General features: G+C 35.7%; 1 pseudogene; it reads right to left on the bottom strand.

Annotated features, from left to right (window-relative positions):
- Positions 1-4914: 4914 nt before the first annotated feature.
- On the bottom strand, positions 4915-25986 carry LOC129230283 (uncharacterized; annotated as a pseudogene).
- Positions 25987-26378: the final 392 nt, after the last annotated feature.

Here is a 26378-nt window from a genome sequence, read left to right as displayed (position 1 = left end):
ATTAGCAAACTCCTCCCACCTCCGTCTCTCCGGTGGGTCCTATTTATAGGGGGTGCCTGACCTTCGGTCACACGGAGGGCTAGGGGACCCACGTATGGTTTTTGGGTCACGTACCCCCTTCGCCCTGTCCCGTACGCACCTTCTTGGTCACGTATGCCGTGCCGACCTAGGCCTAGCCTGACACTTATGGTTTACTTTTTTAGAAAACTAAGAGAGGGGACAGTAATTACACAATTATTGTCCGCACATCTTTTTGCGATGAACAACTTAGCTCCAAAGCAAAATAGATTAGATTTAAAACGTCTAAAGCATAAAACAAAAGTAAAAACTTTGAGCTGTTGGAAACCTCCACCTACGGTCGACAACACAATAAAATTAAATGAACTCCGTAAAAGTCGTTTCTCTGCCAGCGCAGGAAAAATGAACAGAAAAAAAGTCGTTGAATATTGAAAGTTTTCGTTAAGCTATTCACTTCAAGTTACCATCAGCAAAATTGAATCGTTTATTTCAGAAAACACCTAAGGGACAAACTATCAAAACATGTGTTTTTAGTAGTACCGCTCAATTTAAAGGTAAATGTATCTTTTAGTGCAGAAATAACCATGTTCCATATCAACAATGCTTTTTGGCAGCCTTGAAAATAACTCGTTTATTTCAGAAAGAACCCAAGCGCCGTCGCTTAGGTTCTTTCTGCGGTAAATTTCACTCGTGACGATTGCCCTCACCTGTTTTGTGACTCGCTGTTTTGATTTAAACGTTACCTAACACTTAGTGGTTAATTTTCGTGAGCTTCCGGTGAGAATTAGGTGTTATTTTATTGCTTATTATTACACTATATAGTTGTTAAGTCATGTCAGATAGGTCAGATGATGAATCTAATCCCATGGGTAGGCGTGGAGTTGTGCACGAAGAAAAATACAAACGGAACATTATTTGAAATGCTATTTTCAAAGGACTGCAGTACGTCTCGTACAAAAGGAACAAAGTTCCCAGCAAAGCCCCACTGAATGATGTAAACAAAATTTAAAATTTATCTGGTTTTGCACAGTGAGATTTTGGGTTTAAGGTCCAAACAAAAAAAAATAAAAAATGAATAAATAAATAAATCAAATAAAGACGATATAAAAAAAGTTGATGAAATAGACTATTGGATATGAACCCTTCTATGACACTATCATCCAGTGGCCAAACAACTGACAACGAGTTGAAAGAAGCTGAATAAGTGAATACGGCCAGATCCTTTGTACATAGACATACTGTAGCTCGTAGTCAACTTGTGTTTTTCGATTTAGGCATAGCAAAAATACTTTTTTATACTTAAGTGTGTCTGTTACTTTTGATACTAAAAAATGGTAAAAATTAATGGTTTGACTTAATTTCAAGAATAATTTAAAAAAAAAAATATTTTGGATACACTCATTTGCTGCAAAAACCCCCAAAGTACAATTTTTTTTCAAAAATTTATAACTCAAAAACTTAAAGGATTTTTTTTTTTTTTTTTTTTGAAATAAAGAGCACTTTTTTGATTGGTAAAAAATATTGAAAGGAGACTAAAGACCTACACTTAAAAAGCTCCAAAACAGTTTTTTTTTAGTTTTCCGAATGTTCAAAAAAGCGCACTTAGGTGGTTTCTGAAACAAACTATTTAATTACCATCAGGCAACAAGAATTAAAGGTAATGTGAAATCATTATGTCTGTAAATTTTTATCATTATAATGAGCAAGTGGAAATTATTTCAATTACGATGTTACGTTTTATTAAATAATTATTTTAACTTTGTTGAAATAAATAGTTTACCGTCCTGAGTTTTTCCATCAATGATTTCAGTGTTAACACACCATGCTTTTTTATGTTAGTGATGTTAAAATGAGAAATATTTAAAGTAGCAAACATACTAAAACTTTTTTTGCTATAATAAATACTCAATTACTATAATGTGCTGAATTAGACACCATAAGAAAAATATGCAAGGACGTGCAATGCCAATTTGGATTGGTAGTTTGTATAGGTTGAAATAACTGAAATTTCTTGCACTTCGGAAAAGTCGGAAAGTTAAGAGTTAGGAGTTGGAATTTTGAAAATTAAGAAGAGCAAGAAGATGGTTCTTCTTAAAATCTTTCTAAACTTACTACTTTCCTCGTTGCTGCCCACAACTGAAGATGTCTCTGTAACTGATGCTGTTTCATTAAAACCTACAAAAGCAAAGTTTCATGAGCTTGCAAATTTAAGTGAAACTTTGAAATAAATTTATGAAACGTGTAAGATACTCACTAGCATCAAAACTGTGCTCTAAAGATGTCTGCGATTCATTTAACAGCTCTTCTTGAGCGTCCTCCAAGTTTTCCTGTCGGCCTGTGAAACATAATACAAATTGTTACTTACAATTATACATAATTTTATACAATTGTTATTTTTCTCTAAACCGATGCATCGATACTGTTCCGATGTACTGACACTGGTCCAGGATTGCTGCTGTTTTAACCTCTAATTTTTTCACACTAATGCTAATTAGAAGTGTGTCGATCCAATCTGATTTAACAATGAAGGTTCAAAGAGTTCGACTTCAATTCTTCCAAAACATGTAAGAATTGTACATGTGTTCTTAGTTATGGACGAAAGATATGTTGATGAACTAGTAAGTTTATCATTTAGTCGCTTGCCAGAAAATAAGCAAAATTTAAAGAACAAAATAGCAACACAAAATGCAGTATAAATTTTGGTGTTACAAGAAGTGGAGTTTCTAGCGCAGGTATTAAGCGAGTCGGTTACTCGTACTATCACCTACCCCCCCCCCCCCCGATAAAAAATTATATAAGTTTTATGTAAATATGAAATTTGTATTGTTTTCAGAAACGGCTCAGTTCTATTTTTGTGCCATAACAAAAGTTTGGAAGAAAAATATAAACTGCGAATCTATTTTACGCAAAATTTGATCAAGATGATATGTGTTACCTCCCCTCCTCCTGAAATATTGGGCACTTGATTTTTTTTTTTGTTAAATTTGTTAGATTAAATATAATTTAAGATATATTGGTGGAAATTTTTAGAATTAAAGTACTTTATTTTTTATAAACTAAGAAATCCTCTTTGAGGTTCATCTGGTGTGGCCTTCTTTCCCGCTACCGATTAAGAGAAACCTTTTTTTAATGCAAGAATATGTGAGCTTTTGAGTGGGATGCATGACTATGCATCCATTTACCTATATCTTTTTGCATTGAAAAAACAGGCATCTGCACCAATGAGAAAAGACAATAGGCAAACACTAATAATATAGACCAACACTGTTCACAGAAAATTTTCTAAGTTCACAGACAATTTTGAGTTTTCAAACAAATTTATGTAATTATATATATATATATATATATATATATATGTGCAGTCATTTACAAATCACAAAATCACAGCAAGTGCTACCAGGGTTCGCTGATATATTGATATATATATCAATCGATATATATCACGATCAATATCCGATATTTTTTTTCAACTATGGTATTTTTAATATAAAAATTAGATTAATCATAGTAATATTGTTCATTTATTAAAAATAACTAAATGGTTATGCACTATATTTTTATGACGTATTAATACATCATTTATACAGCAAAGTAACAATTATTTTGTACTCATAAAATTATTAGTAATGTAACAATTTTAAGTCACATTAAAAGTGCCTAATTAAATATTAAGCGTTGGTTAGAAAAAAGGAAAATGTCTAATGACTGTGCACCGACTATTGCATATTTTTTATTTCTAAATCGTATAACTGTGTAAAAATACCTAACAGAAGAAAAATGACTATACTAGCTAATGCTAAACTAACTCCATTAAAATCGACAAAAATGTAAATAGGTATAAATAAGGAAAGAAAACTTAATGTTAAGCCCAAATATTGTAATAATGATATAAGAAAATAGAGTGATTTGAGGATGCTTTTACTTTTTTGAAGACTGTAGTTTGTTGATGGAAATTATCGGATATATATAAAAATATCCTATAATGTATATCAAAATATCGGATATTTTCGAACCCTCATATACACGCATTAACTGTAAGTTATGATTGAAAATAATATCAATATATCCGATATATATCAAAATATTGGATAGTTTCGATATTTTCGAAAATATCATGCTATTTTTGGTCCCTGAGTACTACGCAATTGTAACAATTCTATTTATGAGAGAAAGATTGTTAAGTAATATTTTAAAGCAGTAAAAGTAAACAAAAGTATGAAAATCATATTCAACCTATTGGGATTGTGAATAAGTAAATAAGTAATGTTTTTATAAATATTAATTTGTTCAGAATCACCTTGAATTTTTTAGAACACATGAAAGAGAAAAGAAGCAATAAATAAAATGTCTTATCTCTCATGGATAAAGGTGACCTCTAGAAAGATCATTAAGTAATAATACTTCCATATTACACTCTGCTTCAGACCATGTCTTTTTATATGCGTTTACTTCTCTCTCTCTTTTCTTTTGATATTGGTCGCGCAGGTTGCTCCGCATTTTTTTTTTTTTTTTGGCAAAGAATCTAAAAAAAAAAAATCCTACTTAACTTCTAGCAAAGGTTGCAAATGCACTGCACTACTAATATAATAAAAATGTATCTCTGCAAAGGAATAACGTGCTTACCTGGAACAGAAAGGGCATTTCCTATTGCATTCCATGAGTTTCTGCGCTTGATATTGTCTCTGTAATCCTCTCGTTTGCTATTCCACAGCCAGGGATATTTTCGAACTTCACAAAGATTCATTAAAACATGAATTTTCTGCAATCGCTGCATTATAATTTTCGCGCTGTGAAGCGAGCAATGATGGTGCCTTCCCTCTGGCTGCTGCCGAAAACCGGACGGCTGATGACGCCGACAAAATCAAGCATTCCAGAACGTGCCGAAAGCCGAATAATTCAGTATGCTGTCATGGCAATGGATTCCGAAAACCAGTTTCGCAGCAAAAATATCGGGACGGACGCCATAAAAGATATCATCTCATCATACAGAATATGGATAAGAGGGGCTTCTGTCTGGAAAAGACCCACAAACCTATTCAGAATGTCTGAAACATTTCTCAAAAAGAAGGCTTTTGGGAAAAGCGATTCGTCCTGTAAAGCTTGTTTAATTCGCTTACAGCGAGCTTCATCTCTACTCTTTGAGCTTAGACCTTTTCGAAAGAAAGTGTTGATCAACTCAAACATATCAATGAAGCGGATCAGTGATGTCTCTAAAGTAAGCCAACGACTACTAACATGTCAGACAAGAACTCTGTCTGCTGCACTTAGCTGCTCTTGTAGCTCTTTCAGATTGGCACTTTTGGCAGACGAATGTTTAAAAAAATTATATAATTCAAAAATTAATAGTTCTACATCGCCTCCAAAAACAGCTAAAGCTTTTGAAAAGCTGTTGTGAACCTTGTGAATATTACAAGTCGAAACATCCAATATTTGAGGGATTAGGCCTTCACTTTTGCGACCACACTTTTCATCACATTCAGGCCATCACTAAAAAATATAGCAGCTTTTCATTTGATAATTGTTCAAAAACTTCCCTTACGCATTGAAACATAACATCGGCAGTCCCGCGGCCTATATGGAAACTTTGCAAGTGCTGCGCAATTACACGTTCACTTTTATTGCTGTAAAAATGAACGAAAACATCCAGCTGCTGCAATTGTTTCTCCGGTAAAGGTGTTTCATCTACTATAATTGAATAGTAAGATCCAGAGGTTCTTATCTCATTTATGCAACAATAACAGCCACCCCATAGTCATTCAGTCCTATTATTTATACAAAAGTCTTATACAAAATAATTTTCACGTACTCTTTTGTTGGATTCCTGGTCACGTAGGCATTGCCGGCAATGAAGCCGCCGATTCTGCTGCCAAAGCCGCAAATATCCTAGTTGATGATAGTGTTCCTTTTGATGACATTAAAGACGCAATATCTGAATGTCCGTAGTATTAGAATCCGTAAGTATCTTAGAATCCGTAAACATTTGAGGAAACAGTATTGTGGCTGTGTCAGAAAAGGTATATGGTATGCTTTTATCAGCCAAGGAAACAACAAACTGTATTTCAGCAGCTGAAACTTTTTCACTGTGACTCATCTCACACTCGATTCCTTTTGAATTAGTGTAGTTGATTCTTATTTGTGTTGGTTTTTTCAGTACACCATCCTTGTCACGGTGCTCTTCACACTCAGTAACATGACGAGCGGTTTTTGAGTGTCGTTTGACTGCTGCAGATCCATGATGTTTGTAGGAAATTGTGACATTGGAAAATGTACAAATGGCCTCATCAGGTTTGTAACCACTTACACACCAAATTGATATTCAATCTTCATTCATGTCATATTCTTTCAATACATCTGGATTGAATTTACTGCTTCATCCACCACCTAAAAAAATTCTATGATTTTTGAGCGGAAACATTATAAAAAATAGTTTAATTCCGCAGTGTATACTATATAAAAAGAAGCCGATTGTCGCCGATAATAAAGGTTCATGCAAACTATTGATGCATGCACTATTGAAGTAATCCCTAAAATTAGAAAAAAATCACCTTAAGTACAGCAGTTCTAAATAATGATACATTGAGCGATCGCGAAGCTATAAAATTGTTCACTCAGAATAAAAAACAATTGCTTGCCCGCATTATGTAACAATAAATTTTTATGTTGTTTCCATAGGATAAATTATTAATCATAAATAATTCAGAAAAGAAAAAAAACACCAAGCGGAAAATAAGAAAATTGTTAAGCACGGGAACTTTTTGTTTGACTATTTCTCATGAACAATTATTCATTAAAAACATAATGGGTGATTTTTCTCAGGGTCCGTTTTTTTTTAAATAAAATAATTTTGTGAATAGTAAAAAAAAAAATTACGTTGAGTTTGTTCCTCTTTTCTGTTGAAGATATCATTTTAACCCTCAAAACAACCCGACTAAAATTTCAATGGCGCAGTCAATGGCCAAGTGGGCACCCTTGTTTAGCAATATTTGTAATTTACCGCTTGCAGAATATCAAAACTGCCGATTTATTATTATTATTATTATTTTGTTGCAAAATTAGCAGATCCTAGATAAACTTGATACCAACAACTTTTAAAAAAGGTTTCAAAAACTATCGATTTATAGACAGAAGTATGCGTTGTTGTGGTTTCAGATTTTCTCATTCAATAAACAATTTGTGAAATTTCCGTTAACGGACCCAAATTTCCTCTGGCCAGACCCCTGAATATGCAAATTGTACTTACTTTTAGATGCCATATTTCTCCGTCTACCTTGTTGCTAATTCGAGTCGAGCAATTTCACTTCGCCACTTTCCTTCCACACGATTCCACTTTCCTTCCGCGCTTCCTGCTTATTGTTTGATGACAGTGACGTCACATCCAGGACCGATCGAGCTCGGAGCAACTGAAGATCGAGAGTGTCCACTTTCCTTCCACAATATCTACCCGAGGCGCAAAATCGACTCATCCAAACCCGAATCTTTGCTTGTTTGCTACTTTTGCCTTGGCGACGTCACTTACCCAAAGCGCATTCGATCCAACCGTCGGTTAAAGGTTTCAAATCATTACAATTTACCAGGAGAGAAGAAATATCTCATCTTTGCATCAGTCATACCAGGTTCACCCATAAATACCTCTTATGCCGTGAACCAGCTCCAACTTGTATTAAATGTAACGTCAATCAGACAGTGCTGCATATTTTATGCAATTGCCCAAGTTTAATCAAATACGTTTTAAATATTTTAAAGATTTTAATCCATCTTTGAAAGACTTGCTGGGGGACCCACCCCATCGCAATTTGTACTCCTTCCTCCAGGAGATTGGATTCTCCTTTTTAATTTAGTGTTTGTCTCACCATTATGTGATTTCGTCCTTTCCTTATTTTTCAAGACATTATTTCATCCATTTTTCCTTACATGTTTTTAACGTTTATATGGTTTTAAGACTCCTTTTTTAATACTAGTACTTTAACATTTATTCTTTTTACTTCAAAATATGCTTACTTTTATTTTTTGACTTATATCTTTAAATGAAAAATTAATATTAAATAATAAAAAATCGTTTGGCGCAGTATAGCCCTCAAGGGGTCTTGCGCCATAAAAATCCAATAAACCAACCAACCTTTTTATTTTCAGATATACTTGCAGAAGAATAGATGTATAATAATTATCAAAATACAGTTTGTGATTAACATTTTCTTGGAGAGGACGAATTAATTTAATAACTACATTACTACTAACTCCTCAATCAGGTTCTCGAGACTCATGAGCAACATCATGTCCTTTTCCGCCATAAATTTCAAAATTGTATACAAATCCCGAACTCCTTACACTTAAAATAAAAAGTTTAAAAGCATATTTATGGGGTTTATAAGGCATGTACTGTTTTAAATGGTGTCTAGTTTTTGTAGCGCACATTTGTTCATTGATGCACAACGTTTCTTCCATGGGAATGAAAAGAAAAGATTTTTGAAGTTGATCAATCACAGGTCTCAGTTTGTAAGATTTATCCTGGCTTGCTTGCAAATCAGTTGAAATTGCATTGGTATCATTAAAATGAATATATCTTCTTATTCGTTCAAATTTGTTAACTGGCATTCTTCTGAAAGAGAGTCATTCCAACAGCAGGATTCCTGTACAATCTAAAATCTTTAATGCTTGTGACAGAACTCAGTATACAAATCTCGAAATATTTTCTTATTTCTGACGATGTAACATTGAAGGGTTTTTCAGGTGTCTCTTCTACACTATATAGAACAGTTTGTTCGGTAATAAAAGTTATAAGTTCAGGTGGGAAAAATACGAAAAAAAGTCATAAGGTGTTTCCAAATTCAAAATATTTTGAGATAATTGTGAATCTCCAGTGAAAGATATGTGGATGCATGATTTATTTGTGAAGACTTTTCTTCCATATAAGTTTAATTTTTTTTATTTCAACTTTATTACTTTTTTTCTCGAACGTCTTATTTGAAATTTTTTTACTTGAAATTGAACTTTCTTGAATATTCACTTCATTCTCAGAAGATACTTAATAATTTTCACTGTCAAAATGGTGCTTTTCATTTCTATTGAAGAAAGTATCAGGGTTAAATGTAGAATCTTCATCACTACTATCTGAATCATCACTTCTTCTTGAAAGATCATTCCCTATTTAATTCGTCAATAAGTTCTTTTTGCCATCTTTATCAATGAAGTAAACAGCCCTACCTGCTTCCATTAATCTTTACTCATCAAGTTAAAAAAAAAAAAGAAATTAACTTGAATTCTGAAATTTTGAATTCAAATTATGTTTTTCGCAATCACTATAGAACCCTACTCATTGGAGTTATTGTTTCTGGAAACTGCACCTGTCCCCCCAAGCCTGCCTCTCCTCCTGGGCGGTTACGTGCGTATAGTTGTGTGTGCAGGCGCACGTGCGGGCACGTATAGGCTTGTGTGTGGGGGTAAACCTGTGTGTATGCACTTTGGCGTGTGTGTGTGTGTGTGTAGGTGGGCGGTGGTGCTGCCGTTCCAAGCTGAAAAAGGAACCACAACGCCAAGGACCGTCAAATGAAAACAATAAGCAATCGTGATTGCTCAAAAAAAAACAATGTTTCTAATTATATCATATACACTCAAAATTTCATCTGCCTTAACAAATGTAGTGAGAAGCTAGCTTGAGAAATATAAGCAAAGCACATGCTTCATGACGTACACAGATGAATTGAAGTGTTCTCTAGATGCTTCCTGCATAATGTTATGCCAAATGGCTACAGAGATGTAAAATTATGTTGAACACGAACTCAAAGTTCAAACGATGAATTACTTTGTCAGGATTGCATTAATCAATGCAGGGTGCTGGAGTCCAATAAGATCACCTTTTCTTCATAAAAAGACATTTATTTCGCTAAAACTACAAGAAAACTACAGAGCTAAAAATATCTAGGCTTTACAGCGCTTTTTTCAAACTCCTACTAATTTCAATTTAATTTTACAGTGTTCTGACAATTTTTCGTGCATCACAATTATTATTCACTTGGAACTCTCTTCACTTCAGTTTCTAACATATGTATTATGGTCTCGATGGTTTAAAAATAATTCTTTTAATGTAATAAGTAGGGTCTGGTGGGGGAAAGTGGTCAATGGGGTAAAGTGGTCATAATTCAAATAAATGGCTATACCTTAAAAATAAATGTTCGAATGAATGTGAAAATTTTATTTTAGAGTAGTGCAGTTAGAAACTACATTTTGAATACAAAATTTTACAACTGGCAAATTTTATTTGGTAAAAAAAAATATTTTGAGTGATTATGAATTTTTTAAAAATATAAACACCTTTTTTAACTTCCTTGGGAAATTTTGTTTGTTAGAATTATGAACAGATTGACTGCACAGGAAGCTTCCTACATGTCTCAAAAACTCATACTCATTAGCAGTTAGCTGAATCTCTTTTGAATAATTTTTTAGAACAATTTTAGTAAGATGGGGTAAAGTGGTCATAATATTAGGCTTAACTAATATTGTTCTTTTAAAATCACTTAATCTTTAAGTATAAGGCAGGTATCAATTAAATATTAATTTCACTTAATATGTATTGTTTTTACAGTAAACAAGGTTAAATATATGAGTATATGCGCTTGCATACGCATATACTCGTGTAGGCTCGTATATATACGTATTCACATAAATGCACCAATAAACACGTATTTGGGTATCTCGTAGTATTTTTTATCTATACAAATATACATTCGACTATACACGTATATACCCGCTTATACTCGTACATATACGAACACTTATATACTCAGGTAGACACGACGTATATACACGTACATACTCGAGCTGACACTTACATACTAGCATATGATATACATGCATGCAGGGTGAGTTTAAAATCTTGGGCAAATTTTTAAAAGGTGATAGAGAGGAGGATAAGAAGCAAGAATCATAAGAAACATATGGCCACAAACTCAACGCTGACGCGCTACATGCACGCAACAAAAAATTTATTACAAAAAAGACAATTTTACACAACGACTTAAGAAAGTTTTAAAGTCATTGATGAAACTTGCGGCCGGCATCTGTAATACATGCGTCGTAATCACTCTGTTGCAATTACGAGACTCTTGAAAAACTTTCATCAGTCGCTGCGCCTTTGTTGCGATGCGTGTATTAGAGCTACTACAGGCCTTACTTTTTAACAACTGTCTAAATATTTCTTAAGAACTAAAATGTCGGGTAAAATCGTCTTTGTGTAACAAATTTGTGACCTGTTTTCATTCCATCGATTTCTGGCTTTGTGTGCATGTAGCGCGTCAACGACCATAAGTTCCTTACGATTCTTTGCTTCTTATATTCCCCTTTCACACCAATTAGAGTTTGCCCAAGATCTTGGATTCACTATGTAAGCATACATGTATATTAGCGGATATACTCGTAGATATACGGGGATACATCTACTGATGTTTACACGTAAATGTACGTATATACGTCTAACAAGTATATAATCGTGTTTACACGTAAGCATACGTATATACACTTGCTTCCACATATATATATATACGTGAGTAGGCACGTACCAAACACGCACTGGATATATCCACGAATTAACTCGTGTATACCCGTATATGTATGCAAGTACACTACTGGCCGTTAAAATTGCCACACCAAGAAGGAATAATCTGAATGAAACAAAATTTTGCACACGTGATGGCAACATTGACACTAGAAAACGATTACAAAATGAAAGCAAAATGATCATTTATTACTGGAAAAATCTCACATGAATGGAGGTTTAAGTACCCTGTTGCGCCACCTCTAGTTGGAATTTAAGAACTGATACGGTCGAGCATTGAGGTACAGCAGTTTCGTACGATGTCTTACGTCTTCTCGTACCACAGTTGCTGTAAACGCGCCACTAATTTGATCAAATTTACAGGCTGTCCAATTTACCGTCTCAAGTGATCCCAGATATGCTCAATTTCTGACAATTCAGAAATCGCAGACCACAGAAAGTGATAATGCGGAAGAGGAAATCCCTTTACACCCTTGCTGTGTTTGACCGAGCATTGTCATGTTAAAAAATGGTTCCTGGGAGCCCCGTCGTGAGTGCTAACACGTATGAGTTTGATCGAATGAGTGGCACGTTTACAGCAACTGTGGTACGAAATGACGCAGGATATCGTAGGAGACTGTTATGTCTCAATGCCCGATTGTTTCGCTTCAAGTACATCGTACATTCACGCTAGAGGTGGCTTAACAGGGTACTTAAACCTCCATTTATTCGAGATTTTTCCAACCATAAATGATCAATTTGCTTTAATTTTTATTAACTTTCTAATGTCAATTTTATTCTCACGTATGTAAAATTTAGCTTCATTCTGGCAATTTCTTCTTGGTGTAGCAATTTTAATGGCCAGTAGTGTATCTATGTACACTTATATATGCGTATATACGTCGACTATACACGTATATACTCAGAAACTCAGGTATGCACATATATACTCGAGATACATGTGCAAACACGCAAATGATGATCGTTTTGCGCATATATACTCGCATATACACGTGACTCGTATATACTCGTGTAGACACGTACACACTCCTGTAGGCAATCACGTATACATGCTTATACGCTCGTGTATACACGAATATACTTGAGTAGGCACATGCATGCATGTATCTGATGTATACATGTATTTATTCATATATGAACATGCTTACTCTTGTTTAAACGACACGTATATACTCGTGCATACCCGCATATACTCGTACATATACTTGTAACTATAAAAATAACCAAAATATACAAATAATAGGGTTATTTGTAACAGTTTTGTAGCTGTTTTTAACTATGACCACTTTACCCCATGCTATGACCACTTTCCCCCACCCCATGGGGTAAAGTGGTCATAAATACAAAGGGAAATGAAAATGTTATAAAACTACTTAAATCAATATTTTTTTTCCTGAAATTCAATGTACGTGTTCTTTAATAATGCAATGTAAAATAATAACAAAAAAAGTTGAAGTATTTAAAGAATTTATTGTATTTATCATCCACCTAAGTTGAAAACCTACGATTTTATGACCACTTTACCCCACCAGACCCTATCTTAATAAAAGATTAATGGTCATTTTATCGATACTATTTTTTTTAATGGACAGAGAAAAATATTTAACTGTAAATAATAATTCCAAAACTTGGGTCATTCAAGTGCTTTCAAAAGTTATCCCTATCGTTTTCATTAACTGTCATGATTGATCCCAGTGCTGCCATCTATTGAGGAAAAAGGGTGATAATTGCTTTAAAGATAACCAATACTTGTTTTTTTATGCATTGATACTTGTTTTTTATGCCATATGACTACATTTTTCTGATCATAAAGAGGATAAATCCAATTGGCAACACCATGCAGTGTAGGGTTAAAATTTCTTGGCTTGGTTCACATAGTTTGTCAAATTTTTCATTATCAATTGCAAGAAGTTTGTGGGCATTTCTTAACTTTTACAAGTCGTCTTGTCGGCATTTCTTCTTTTAGTCTTAACTCTAAAGAATCAAGCGAAGAATCAGTGTCAATTTTTTTTGGCGGCAACAGAGACGAATCGTTTTGTTGCCTTACGGATGCAATCAAAGCTGCTTCTTGCTTCTAGTAAAAACTTTCGCGCAATGGAGATTAGATTCCATGCTTGTTGAAACGGAAGTTCCCACTTCTTCTTATTCACACTTGACATACATCAATTTAATTTCAGGTGAGAATTTAACTCACCATATTCACAACACACAAACTGTTTTATTAGTTCTACACAAAAGTGCATACAGGATGGGCAGCCAATTTACCCTTTCTCCCGAATAGCTATCGAAAAATATACTATAAATGTTATCCTGCTATTCGGTCAGGAGTTTTTTCCCGTCATCCCTTGACGACGGTGTATATAGCCATATGATCTGAGGCGCTCTCTGGCTTCAGCGCAGTGCCCCATTACGCAATTTAGAAATGCCATTTATAAATCATGAAATCCCTTTCAAATAATTGCGCGATATAACCACGTGGAGCTTATTTCTCAATGTTTGAGCGTAATATAAATTAATGGTTTGATCGCAATCTGATAAAGGACCTGTGATTTTAAACACCTTTAAAATGGTTTCAAATGAGAAAAAATTCTTCAATAGAGAAATTGCCTCATTTCGCACTTTTACGTTGAATTGCTCCGAATTGCCGATAACACTTAAAGCAACAACTAACCCCACAAATAGAAGTGGTTGTGCCACAATGTCCGCATAATAGCTCTCCTCAAATTATAATCTGCAAGAGCCAAAAATTTTTATTGTGGCATCGCTCCTCTACTCTCCACCTGGTGACTCTTATTGCGGATAACTTCAGAGCAGATTTTTGTTTCAGGCATACTGCCATTCGTTTATATGAATCTTTTAAAAATACTTGGGCTTGCTGCAATAAGCCAAAAAGAAGGAAAATATAGATGGCAAACATTGGTCAGTGTCTCACAATACCAAATTTAACACGTGTGGATATGATTCGGAATTTCTTCTCGAAACCTCGTCGAAACTCCCTTGTAAGGACGGCACATATTTGAGGCACCATCAAATGCATTCGCTATGCAGTATTTTAAGTTCTAAACTTGTACCTTTCAACAATTTTTTTAAAGGTTTTGAATAGGGATTCTTCCGTGGAGGACTCAATACATTTCAACCATAATACCAATTTTTTCACGGCTTTTTCCAACACATAACGAAGTACTATTACGCTCTGATCAGTGCTAGTCACGTTCATCGTAACAAAATATTTTTCCTGCTTAACTTCTCTAGAAATTTCTGCCTGTATTTCAGTTTTACTTATATTGTTAATTTTCGTCACACGTGTTTTATTTAAAAATATCACGTCGCTTCCTCTTCCAATTCTGTTCGGATTAATTCTTTCCTCTAGTGTAAATTTGCTTCTTTTAAATATATTTCCCACATGTTTTGCAATACCACTATCATATTTCGAAAGTAAAGGAAAAAGTTCAAAAAAAAAAAAAAAATCCATGATTTATCGATGGATTTTCAAGACTGTGCTCAAGCAAGTCCCCTTCTTACTAATTAATTTTACTACATCTATTGCACTGGATAATATTCTTCTTTTTCCCAAAATTTCTTTCTTTTTGTTCTCAAGTTGGAATGTAAAAAGCATTGCTTCTATTATATATCCTTGTGAAAATTTACAATGGTTCAACAGATTCAGTATGACAGTTGGATTTTTCATGTTCTTCTACTGTATGATTTAAATGATGGGGAACCTATTGAACCCTTGGCAAAATACAGGTGATCCGTTGCTGAAAGCAAAACAAATGCTACAATAGTCTTTTATTATCAGCATTGTAAGCAAGCCGATTTCTTTTGACTAAGGGGGCCATCATTATGCTTCAAATGAAACATCTTTGCATAAAAAGGTAGAATGCACTTTTCTCCCAATTGTTCAGGTTGAACTGGATGAAATAAAAAATAATTATTAAGGTTTTGATTCTTTGGCTTCTGAAGAAAAAAAAATTCTAACTGATCTTCCGTTTCTGAAAGCTCATTATTTCTGTTTTTCATAATATTACTGTTCTCGACATTTTCATATTCTGCATTTTTCTGAGGGGAATCCGTTTCCCAAATTTTCACGTTCTTCATATTGCTAGGGGAATCAGTTTCGAAATTTGCATTAATGCAATTTTTGTTAACTGCAACTACATCACTGTAGATGAGGGTAAGGCCCCGCGATTTACAGCTTTTATGACATCATGGTCAAGAAAGGATAGATTTTCACCTCTCTTTTAAATTAGGGTCGCAGAACGGTTTGTTACCTATAGTGCAGCTCCGACTAGTTGAGCTGTGACCTTGACTATGTTTACCTGTTTTAGGGGAGTTTATTGAAAAAAAGACGGTTATTGGCTCGGATTTTAGTTGGAATATTTTTGAAAAACTACTAAGAAAGTTTCTCAAATCAACTTAGAACCTATTACTACTTATCCATATCTGATAAAAGGAAAAAAAAAAAAAAAAAAAACTCAGAATATGAGAAACAGCCTTTAGACGACTTTTGTTATAGATAACGTTTGGTAAATTTGCCATTCATCTTTAGTATAAGTTTACATGTGTCGCGGCAGGAGCATTAATATCACGTATTTTAATCTTAAATAAATAATGCAGAAATCATGATTTTATTTTATCATTATTATTTATTATTATTATTTGTTATGGGCTTTATATACAGTTTCTCCAAAATCATTTCCACGAAAGTACTTGAGTGGTACAGCACTTGATAATAATCACGAGTTGGTTCATGGCCCCACTAAATACGCTTACTGGCCTTGACAATTTTTGATTTTATCTGTGTTAAACCGATGCAGCTCATGCATCCACCGATCATAATCAATGTTTCAAAGTTTGTTTATATTTTTCATTGGACGTCGCCCATTTTGACCACAAGAGGCGCCACTGGGAACCCCTGCATCCACCAATCAACGACAAAGTAATGGAAACGGGTGCCTTGTAGCGCCCTCTTTGTTGCCATGTGTTTCAGCGATTTGCACGACCTTTAAGTATTCTGTGGGGTCATGGTTGGTTAGAATCACTAACTTCACCCAGCTTGGTAAATTTCTAATAAAGACTCGTAGCCAAGTTCATGACACACCTTTAAAATATAATTATTTTAAGGCAAAACTGATTTCAAAAACCATAACATACTAAAAACGCTAGTAAATAGAGTCGGATGTTACGACAACTTAAAAATTCTCCACAAAAATAAAACTAACTCATTCTCATTTTGAGCTATTTCTTACGATAGTGAACAGAAACGTATTTCATTAATTTTTCAGTAACAAGAATAGTATTACATTTTACACAGAGGCATACAATCTTGATTTAAATAATTACTTGAATAAAAACAGTACTTGACAAACATTCCATTCCAAGTTCACAATATTAGTCTTCAATGATCACAAGTTATAATAGCCCTCTTCGCATTGGTCACACAAGATTCACTCACCAATATCACTTTCGCCGCGAACCTGCTCCAATATGCTACTCATGCAATGTCAATCAGACAGAGATGCATATCCTCTCCGATTTTACCAAACTTCAATCATGTTCGTTTCAAATTCTTTAACTGTTTAACATCCGAAGTTGTTCCCTTTCCTTCAGGAGATTGGCTTTATGTCTTTAAGTGCTACTCCTTATGTTCTTGTCTTTGTTTAGTCGTTGATTTGTTTTATATGTTTTATATTACTCAAAGTTGTTTCTTAGTTTGCCCTTTATTTATTATTTCAAAATTTAAAACTTCGTTTTGTATTTATTTCGTACTATACATTCGTTTGGCGCAGCATAGCCTGCCAAAGCTCTTGCGCCAAAAAAAGAAAAAAAAAACAATAGATTGGTTAACGAATAAATACCTTTATGTTGAATATTCAAAAAAATCAGTAATCCAAAGTCGAAGACGGGCTATTACGACTTATTCTCTTCTAGCGATCTTTGATGACCTGAAACCTTTCGTCGAGGGCTGGATGGAGTGCAATTTATTTTGCGTTTCTCGATTCCTGCTTTGCTGCCAATAGTTGTTAAGACAGTCGCTGATTGAATTTTTAATGTCATCGAAAGGGACAAAATCATCGACCTGGGAACTTGCAGCTCCAGCGGCTGAGTCATCCGTCTCATTGCCAGCAATGCCCACGTGGCCAGGGATCCAACAAAAGAGAATATGGCAGTTATTTTGTTTGAGATTATTGTATAACAAATATAAATACATTGCTAAAGGGTAGCTATTGTTGTTGCAGTGAGCGATGAAACGAACCAACCGGAAACCAATAGAACCAACCAACCAGTTCTTATTTTACTTAACCTAATTGGAAATTTTCAGAAAACATTTTGTACAGAAAAAAATGAGATTGCAGGTATATGATTTATATACAGGGTTAAATTAATATTCATCGTCATAAGTATCACTGCTTAAATTTAACTCAGAATCAGAATTAGACTTATATGATACATTTTCTACTACTTCATCGACAAAAGCGTCTCTTTCACAGTATTTTCAACATGTCGGATATGCTTGCAATATTTTCTTCATCTCTTTATCTTGAATATTTTGTACGGCTTCTAAAGCAACATTTTGAAGACGTTTCAAACTCATATCGGCAGTTACATTATTTTCTCTTGCATAACATTTAACCCCTACCGGAGGAGGTCATCAAATATTTTGAAATAGACATTTTACTGTCAATTTTTTTTTAACTCACCTCCTTTCGCTGGGGGTGGTGTCCACGTTTGTGACCACCGCCCGTCGAGGGTAGGAAAAATTTTCTGAAGTGATCACATTTACCTCTCATCAAAATTACAGTAATATTTAAAGTATATTTGATGATTTTAAGCATTTTTATTAATTATTCAGGCAATTTAAAGCATTAAAAATATTAAATATACAAAATCTAATGTATTTACTATAAAACTTTTGAACTAAAATGAAGCAAAAATTAAAAAACCTTATTCATATAGATTTTTTAGAAATTACCGAATATAATTAGAAAAAGTAAACTGAAATGTTAAAGATAATTTCAAAATGCAATTTAAAGTTGAAAATCTAAAATAAAAATGAAAGTTCTTATTTTTTGGTGTGAAACAGTTCAAAGCAGGTGGGACCGTCTTTTTGTCCAAAGGCACATTGCATTTTTTGCACATGGTTCGTGTTTTATGTGCATTTTTTTGTGCTACACAATGCACATCTCCGCTGTGGTTGCACTTGATGGGCACATGCTCATTATTTTTCAACCGAGTTTTGTCTGAAACAGATGGTTTATTTTTTTTTTTTAAATTTCCAACGGCACTGCTGAGCTGCGTCGTTTCAAAAGAGAAGTCTCTTCACCCATCAACAACAGTTGCGAAATGAGTTCAACTCTGAAGTCTTTTAGGCCTTTTATCCGGGTGCTTCTGGCGGAACTGTGCAGTTGTTTGTGCTGCAATTGCTTTTGTATTACATATGCATTCACGACACAAACATCGAGAAAATGAAAAAAAATTCGGTGCCACCACTTCTGACTTTTTTTGTCGATTTCGTAGATGCTTTTCAGATGGTCAAAATGATCCACAAATCCCATATTTTTACTGTGCCCAACAAGATTGTGGACAAGAAACTTCTTTTCTGGAGCCATCTTTTTCTTTCCTCTCTACTTTACACTCCTTTTCCGAATTTTCTGTTGTGGAAAGGATGTGCACACTTCGTCGCTCTTTCCATTATGCAAGCCATGTTGTCATTACTGACCGCCCAATCCAAGTCACCCCTTTGTAACAAATTATCGGGGCTTAAATTTTTGGGCATATGCTTGCGCTTCATGTTCACTGTTCCACACGCAAATATGTTTTTTGTTTCTAGAAACTTAAACAGATCATAGGAAGTGAAAAAGTTGTCCATGAAAACCTATTATTTTTTCCGTAGGGAGATCACAAAGAGTTTTAATTGCTCTTGCACCAGTTTCTTTCTCCACAAACCCATCGTTTTTTTTGTTCCAGTATTTATTTCAAACTTGCAGACAAAGGTAGTTTTATCGCATCTCATCCAAATTTTGTATCCACGTTTTGTTGTTTTTTTTTTTGGCATGTACTGCTTTAATGAGCTACGGCCTTTGAATTTGACCATAGACTCATCAATAGATTGAAACTCAGATGGCGAAAAGTTGACGAAATTTTACGACACATATGTCAAAAAGGGGCGCAACTTGTGAAGTTTGTCGAACAACAGTTCACCTTTCTTTGGCTGCAAGGAATTGACATTGAGATGCAGATGGCCAGGTATCCACGCGAACCTCTTCACGCTCATTTCCTTGGAAATATAAGCATCATGAAGACCAGTAGTCCCAATAGCCGGGCATTTTTTTGATTCCTATTGTTAAATTAACTGCAATGAAGCTGCAAAATTCCTTTGGGGTTAATGAAGAACACGTCTTGCCTAGCTGCGTCCAGTATAAATTTGTCTGGAACACTATTTGATCCATCCCCCCCGTGTCCGTTTACCTTGTCGTGGTGGGGGGGCTTGCGGTGTGGTGAGTTCGGGGCGAGCTCTTGGGAGGAGTAGTGAACCCCCAGTTGCTCAAACAGAATATCGGCGGGAAGGGACTTTTGTTTCCTTCCTTCCCTCATCACACTTACCAAATTCGGACAAAAACCCCTAAGCCAAGGTGTGTCAACCGTGCCGATGGCTGCGTGGTACCGGGGGTAGTCGGTACCTCAAACGGGAGCCTTCAGGGATAGCAGGCGAACCCTGTCGTACGCAGCCTTACCTCTGTGTAGGGGGGCTACACAGGGGCTAGACCCCACTTTTCCCCCTAGTTCTCTGGTTAATTTATGGATATAAACTCAAAGAACACCTCTCCCCCTTGTGGGGAGCGTCAGACTGTATATTCGAGCTTAGCAAAATTCTTTATCATAAAACGAAGCGACCCAAATTTAAATTTTACAAAAATATCTCCCTTTGTCATCAATAAAGCCTTAAGTCATCAGATAGGTGAATTTCAAACTGTTAAAAAATTACGAAATGGCGAACTTTAAGTCGAAATTAAAGATACCCAACAAGTTTCAAAAATAATGTCAATAAAACAAATTGGATCATACCTAGTCACTGTCTCAGAACATTCAACACTAAATTTTTCAAGCGGCATAATTTCTGAACCTGATCTTCTCTATACCTCAGAAAGTGAAATATTACAGGAAATGCAAGACCAACACGTGAGTGGAGTTAAGAGGATCTCCATCAAACGTAACGGCGAGATGGTAAACACAAAACACATTATTTTAACATTCAGTACACCCATCCTCCCGCAACGTATTAAAGCCGGCTATCTTTCTTGTCCAGTTCGCCCCTATATTCCAAATCCGCTCCGGTGTTTCAAATGCCAGCGATTTGGACATTCAAAGCTTTCGTGCCGTGGTACTGAAACCTGTGCCAGGTGTGCAGAACCCGGTCACGATAGCAATAACTGCTCTAAAACATACAAATGCGTTAACTGTAAAGGGGATCACCCTTCATATTCCAGATCTTGCTCAAAATGGCTATCAGAAAAAGAAATCCAGGTTATTAAAACAACCCAAAAAATTTCTTATCCAGAAGCAAGAAAATTAGTCGACTCTCGCACACCCACAGTAGGAATTTCCTACTCTGCAGCAGTAAAAAAGATCTTAAAATCAGCAAGTACTCAGACAGAAACACAAACTGTTAATAATAACACTTCGCTGAACTCCACAACACAGACAAATAAACAAACCTCTTCCTCTAGCAGTAAAACCAATGTAAGTAAAACACAAACCAAAAAATCCTCCAATGCAAATATAAATAACACTGCTGTTGAATCATCTAAGAAAACAGTCGAAAAAAAGAAAATTCTCGCACGCGCAAAACTTGGGGTATCCCCTAAACAGAGACCCCCAAAACATTACAATTTTAAAAAGGAGGACTTCTTGCTTACCAGCAAGAAGGTTAAGCTAACAAAATCTCCTCCTCCTCCTCCTCTTCCCTCTGACGAAGAAGTCGAGGACGTTGAGTTTGAGGAAACTCCCCCAACCGATGATGAAGGTTGGGTGGAGGATCTTCCTGCCTCTTGATGTGCTTCTCTCTCTTCGGTTTTCTTTCTCTTTCTTCTTCATGGCCCTGAATATTCTCTCTTGGAACTGTCAGAGTTACTCGCATAATGTCACCGACATCAAAGATCTTGTCGAATATCACCAACCGGCCATATTCTGTTTGCAAGAAACATTTCTGTCCCCTGTTGATAGACCGAGGTTGAAAGGTTTTGACATATACCGCAAGGACTGCTTGTCAGGCGACCGTCGTTGTGGAGGAGTGGCATTGCTAATCAACAATGATTATGCATCCAGCCAGCTCAATACCAACACATCCCTGCAGGCAGTAGCTGCGCGCGTTCACCTTCACTCGCTGTTTACAATCTGTTCTATATATATTCCACCTTCTTACGACTTGAGAGGCGTGGAATTGCAAACACTTGTAGATCAACTTCCTCCCCCATTTGTCCTCTTGGGGGATTTTAATGGCCATAATCCTCTCTGGGGGAGTTCAGACTCCAACAGCAGAGGTTTAATAATAGAAAACTTTATTGAAGACAACGATCTATGTGTTCTTAACAACGGTGAAAATACCTATTTCCACCTTCCTAAGCAAACCTACCATGCAATCGATCTTGCAATATCCTCACCTTCCTTTCTGCCACTTTGGGATTTCCAGGTGCAGGTGGTCTCTACACCAGTGGCCACTTTCCTATCAAAATAACTTGTTCTGGACGCTGCAGCTATCAGCAGCATCAGCAAGGCCGTCTTCGCATTGATCGAGCTGATTGGGCAGTATTTACCCAGTTGGCAGAAATAACATCGGAAGACGTGATTGATATTGATGTTGCGGTAAAGCGAGTAACCGACATTATCTTAAACGCAGCGAACGCTGCTATACCAAGAACCTCTAAAGGCAGAATCAAATATCCTAAGCCTTGGTGGAACTTTGATTGTCAGGAGGCACATAAGCAACAAAAAAAGGCATGGAACACATTTCGTCGTTATCCAACCGCGCAAAATCTTGTTACACTTAAACGTGCTCGTGCTGAAGCTCGAAGGATTCGACGGAAAAACCAGCGGGACTCGTGGAAGACCTATGTCAGCACCATCACGACGTCCACTCCATCAAAGACCGTATGGGGTAAAATTAAAAAAATTTCTGGCAACTACAATACATCTTGTACTCCCATTCTAGAAGAAAACGGCAATATTTTATCTGATCACAAAGAGGTGGCTAACTGCCTGGCGACTCATTTGGCTGACGTCTCCAGCTCAAATAACTACTGTTCTAAGTTTTTAGCTATCAAATCACATAAAGAACAAAAAGTTCTAGATTTTAATTCGAACATTTTTAATTAATACAACACAAAATTTACCTTTCAAGAACTACATAATGCTTTACAAAAATCAAAAAACACATCACCTGGTCCTGACGAAATTCACAATAGCATGTTAAAAAATCTCAGCAGGTCCTCTTTAGAAAATATTCTACAACTTTTCAATAGAATTTATTCTGAACACAGATTTCCAAAATTTTGGAGCCAAGCAATAGTAATTCCTATCCCTAAACCAAATAAACAAACTGATAAACCCGAGAGCTATAGACCTAAAGCTCTAACAAGCTGCCTATGTAAACTAATGGAGCGGATGGTCAACGCGAGACTCATGTACATTCTTCAGTCAGACCATCTGCTATCTTCCCATCAAAGTAGATTCAGGCGCGGCAGATGCACAGTCGACAACCTGCTGCTTCTTGAGACATCAATAAGGGAAGCATTTCTTAAACGAAAACATCTTGTGAGCGTATTTTTTGACATTGAAAAGGCATATGACCGTACCTGGAAGTATGGGATCCTCAAAACCCTGCACGAGTATGGGTTGCGAGGTAACCTACCAATCTTTCTTTCTAATTTTCTAAGAGCTCGAACTTTTCGCGTACGTGTCAAGTCTGTTTTGTCAGATACCTTCATCCAAGAAGAAGGAGTTCCCCAGGGAAGTGTGCTAAGCGTAACTCTTTTCATAATCGCAATCAATAGCTTAATTGATCAACTGCCTCCTTCTGTAAAAGGTACCATGTTCGTTGATGATTTTCAAATTTCTTTTTCTTCATCGAGCATGAGTATCATTGAAAGACAACTTCAAATAGCCATCAATAAAGTATCACAATGGGCGGAAGAAAATGGCTTCTCTTTCTCTGCTCAAAAAACCTTTTGCATTCATTTCTGCCGTAAAAGAGGTCTCCATCCTGATCCAAACCTTAACCTTAATAATCAACCAATAGTTGTAAAGGATCAGGGAAAATTCCTGGGTCTCATATTTGATAAAAAACTTAAATTTGTACCGCACATACAAGAACTGAGGAAAAAATGTTTATTGAAACTAAATATCCTGAAAGTCTTAGCAAACACATCTTGGGGTGCTGATAAAGAGTCTCTGTTGAGAATTTACAGGGCTCTTATACGCTCAAAACTTGATTATGGATGTCAAATTTATGGCTCTGCAGCGAAGAGCTATCTGAAAGCCTTGGATCCAATACATAATCAGGCACTGCGCATTTGCACAGGAGCCTTCCGAACCTCACCTATCAACAGTCTTCATATTCTAGCACATGAACAGTCTCTTAACAATAGACGTCTCAAACTTTCTTTAAATTTTTACTTCAAAACAAAACCTTACATTAATCACCCACTACACCTTCATATTTTTAATCCATCAAATGTTCTGTTATTTCTACACCGTCCTTCGATGATCCCAACATTTGGGATCCGAATGCGTCGGATGCTGTCAGACCTGCAGCTATTAGATTTCAAAACCTTCAACACATTAAAACCAATTGAACCATGGTGTGAAGTAAATACATCTACTATCAATGACCTCGCTAAATTCCCTAAAGAGACTACACCAAATACAGCTTACCAGCAAATATTTTATGATACAAAATGCAAATATTCGGAATATAAAGATATTTTTACCGATGGATCAAAAGCAAACGATCACGTCGGCTTTTCTACAATAGTTGATGGTCACGTTATGGCAGAAAAATTAAACCCATCTTGCTCTGTATTTACTTCAGAAATAAAAGCCATATTTATATCTCTTCAGTCAATAGCCCAATCCAACTACAAAAAGTGGGTGATATACACTGACTCAAAGAGTTCAGTGGAAGCCATCACTCACTGCAATAATAATAGCCACCCTATAGCCATTCAGTCGTATCATGTGTTAAAAAATCTTATGCAAAACAATTTTAAAGTCCTCTTTTGTTGGATCCCTGGTCATGTAGGCATTGTAGGCAATGAGGCAGCCGATTCGGCTGCCAGAACTGCAAGTATTCTGGTTGACGACCGTGTTCCTTACGCTGACATCAAAAACGCCATTTCTGAATCTCTTAATACGCATTGGCAGCGGTCTTGGCATTCAGAAACCCAAAACAAACTGCGTTCAATTCAGCCCTCAACTGAAGGCTTTAGATCATTGCCTCTCACCAGGAGAGAACAAGTTTTATTAGATCGACTTCGCATTGGTCATACTAGGTTCACACATAAATACCTTTTATGCCGTGAACCAGCTCCAATGTGCATAACTTGTAATGTCATTCAGACAGTGTTACATATTTTAAGTAACTGCCCAAATTTTAATCAAATACGTTTTAAATATTTTAATGATTTTAACCCTACTTTGAAGGAGTTGCTTGGGGACCAACCCCATCGCAATTTACACCCTTTCCTCCGGGAGATTGGTTTCTCCCTTTTAATTTAGTGTTTCTGTCGTCATTATGTGATTTCGTCCTTTTTATATTTTTCACGATATTGTTTTATCCATTTTTTCTTAATATGTTTTTAGCATTTATATGTTTTTAAGGTGTTCCTTTTTTAATACTAAAACTTGAAGGTTTATGCTTTTACTTCAAAAAATACTTTGTTTTACTTTTTTGATTCATTCTTAAATGAAAACTAAATAAAAATATAACAAAAAATCGTTTGGCGCAGTATAGCCCTTAAGCACTCTTGTGCCATAAAAAATCAACTGACCAACCAACCAACTATTTGATCCATTAGTGAAATGGAAAACAACGCTAATGGCGAGTAGTCTTCCAGTTCTAAAATTTCCTCCGATGGTCCTGACTCTTCAGTGAATTTAGGAACTTCTTTTCTCCCCTTTCTTTTACGAATCCATTTTACTTCGGAAATTTTTGAGGGTCCAGGAACATTTATATCAATACATTCTTCTGCAGAATCAGAAGAAACGGGAGGAGGAGGGACATCTTCATCACTTTCAAAATCAGATTCAGGCACTGTTTCCTCATCTGAAGAAGTCTCAGGTGTTGAGACGTTAGATTCATCATCAGATGGAAGCTCATTGAATAGCAACGGAGCTTCGTCTGCTCTTAAAAAACTTCTAGGCATTTTGAAGATTTCAACAATTAAAACAATTACTACTATATAAAAATAAATATTTACAGACTAAGAATATTAAATGAAACAATACGGCTGAATAATACTATTTGCAAAAGAAAAATATCAAAGACGAGAGCGTAAAAAGTAAGCAACTGTTTGGTACGAAAAGTAAACCTTAAATGTGTGCAGTCATGTGCCTTCAAACTTGGCTGTTCTGTCTGAAAAACCCAAGATAAATAAATTAAAACTCTCTCTTCACGAATTCCATTCGGTCCCCCTTCTCTAAAAAGTATCAAGTTACAACTTTCACCCACTGCAGCAGTGAGAACGTTGAGAAGAGAAAAATCTCCGGGAACAGCGGGCGGTGTCCACGTTTAGGGACTTGCAAGAAAATCTTGTTT

This window comes from Uloborus diversus, chromosome 9, assembly GCF_026930045.1.
Source record: "Uloborus diversus isolate 005 chromosome 9, Udiv.v.3.1, whole genome shotgun sequence".
Taxonomy (NCBI): domain Eukaryota; kingdom Metazoa; phylum Arthropoda; class Arachnida; order Araneae; family Uloboridae; genus Uloborus; species Uloborus diversus.
The sequence above is the reverse complement of the archived record's forward strand: the minus strand, read 5'-3'. Positions and strand labels throughout refer to the sequence as shown.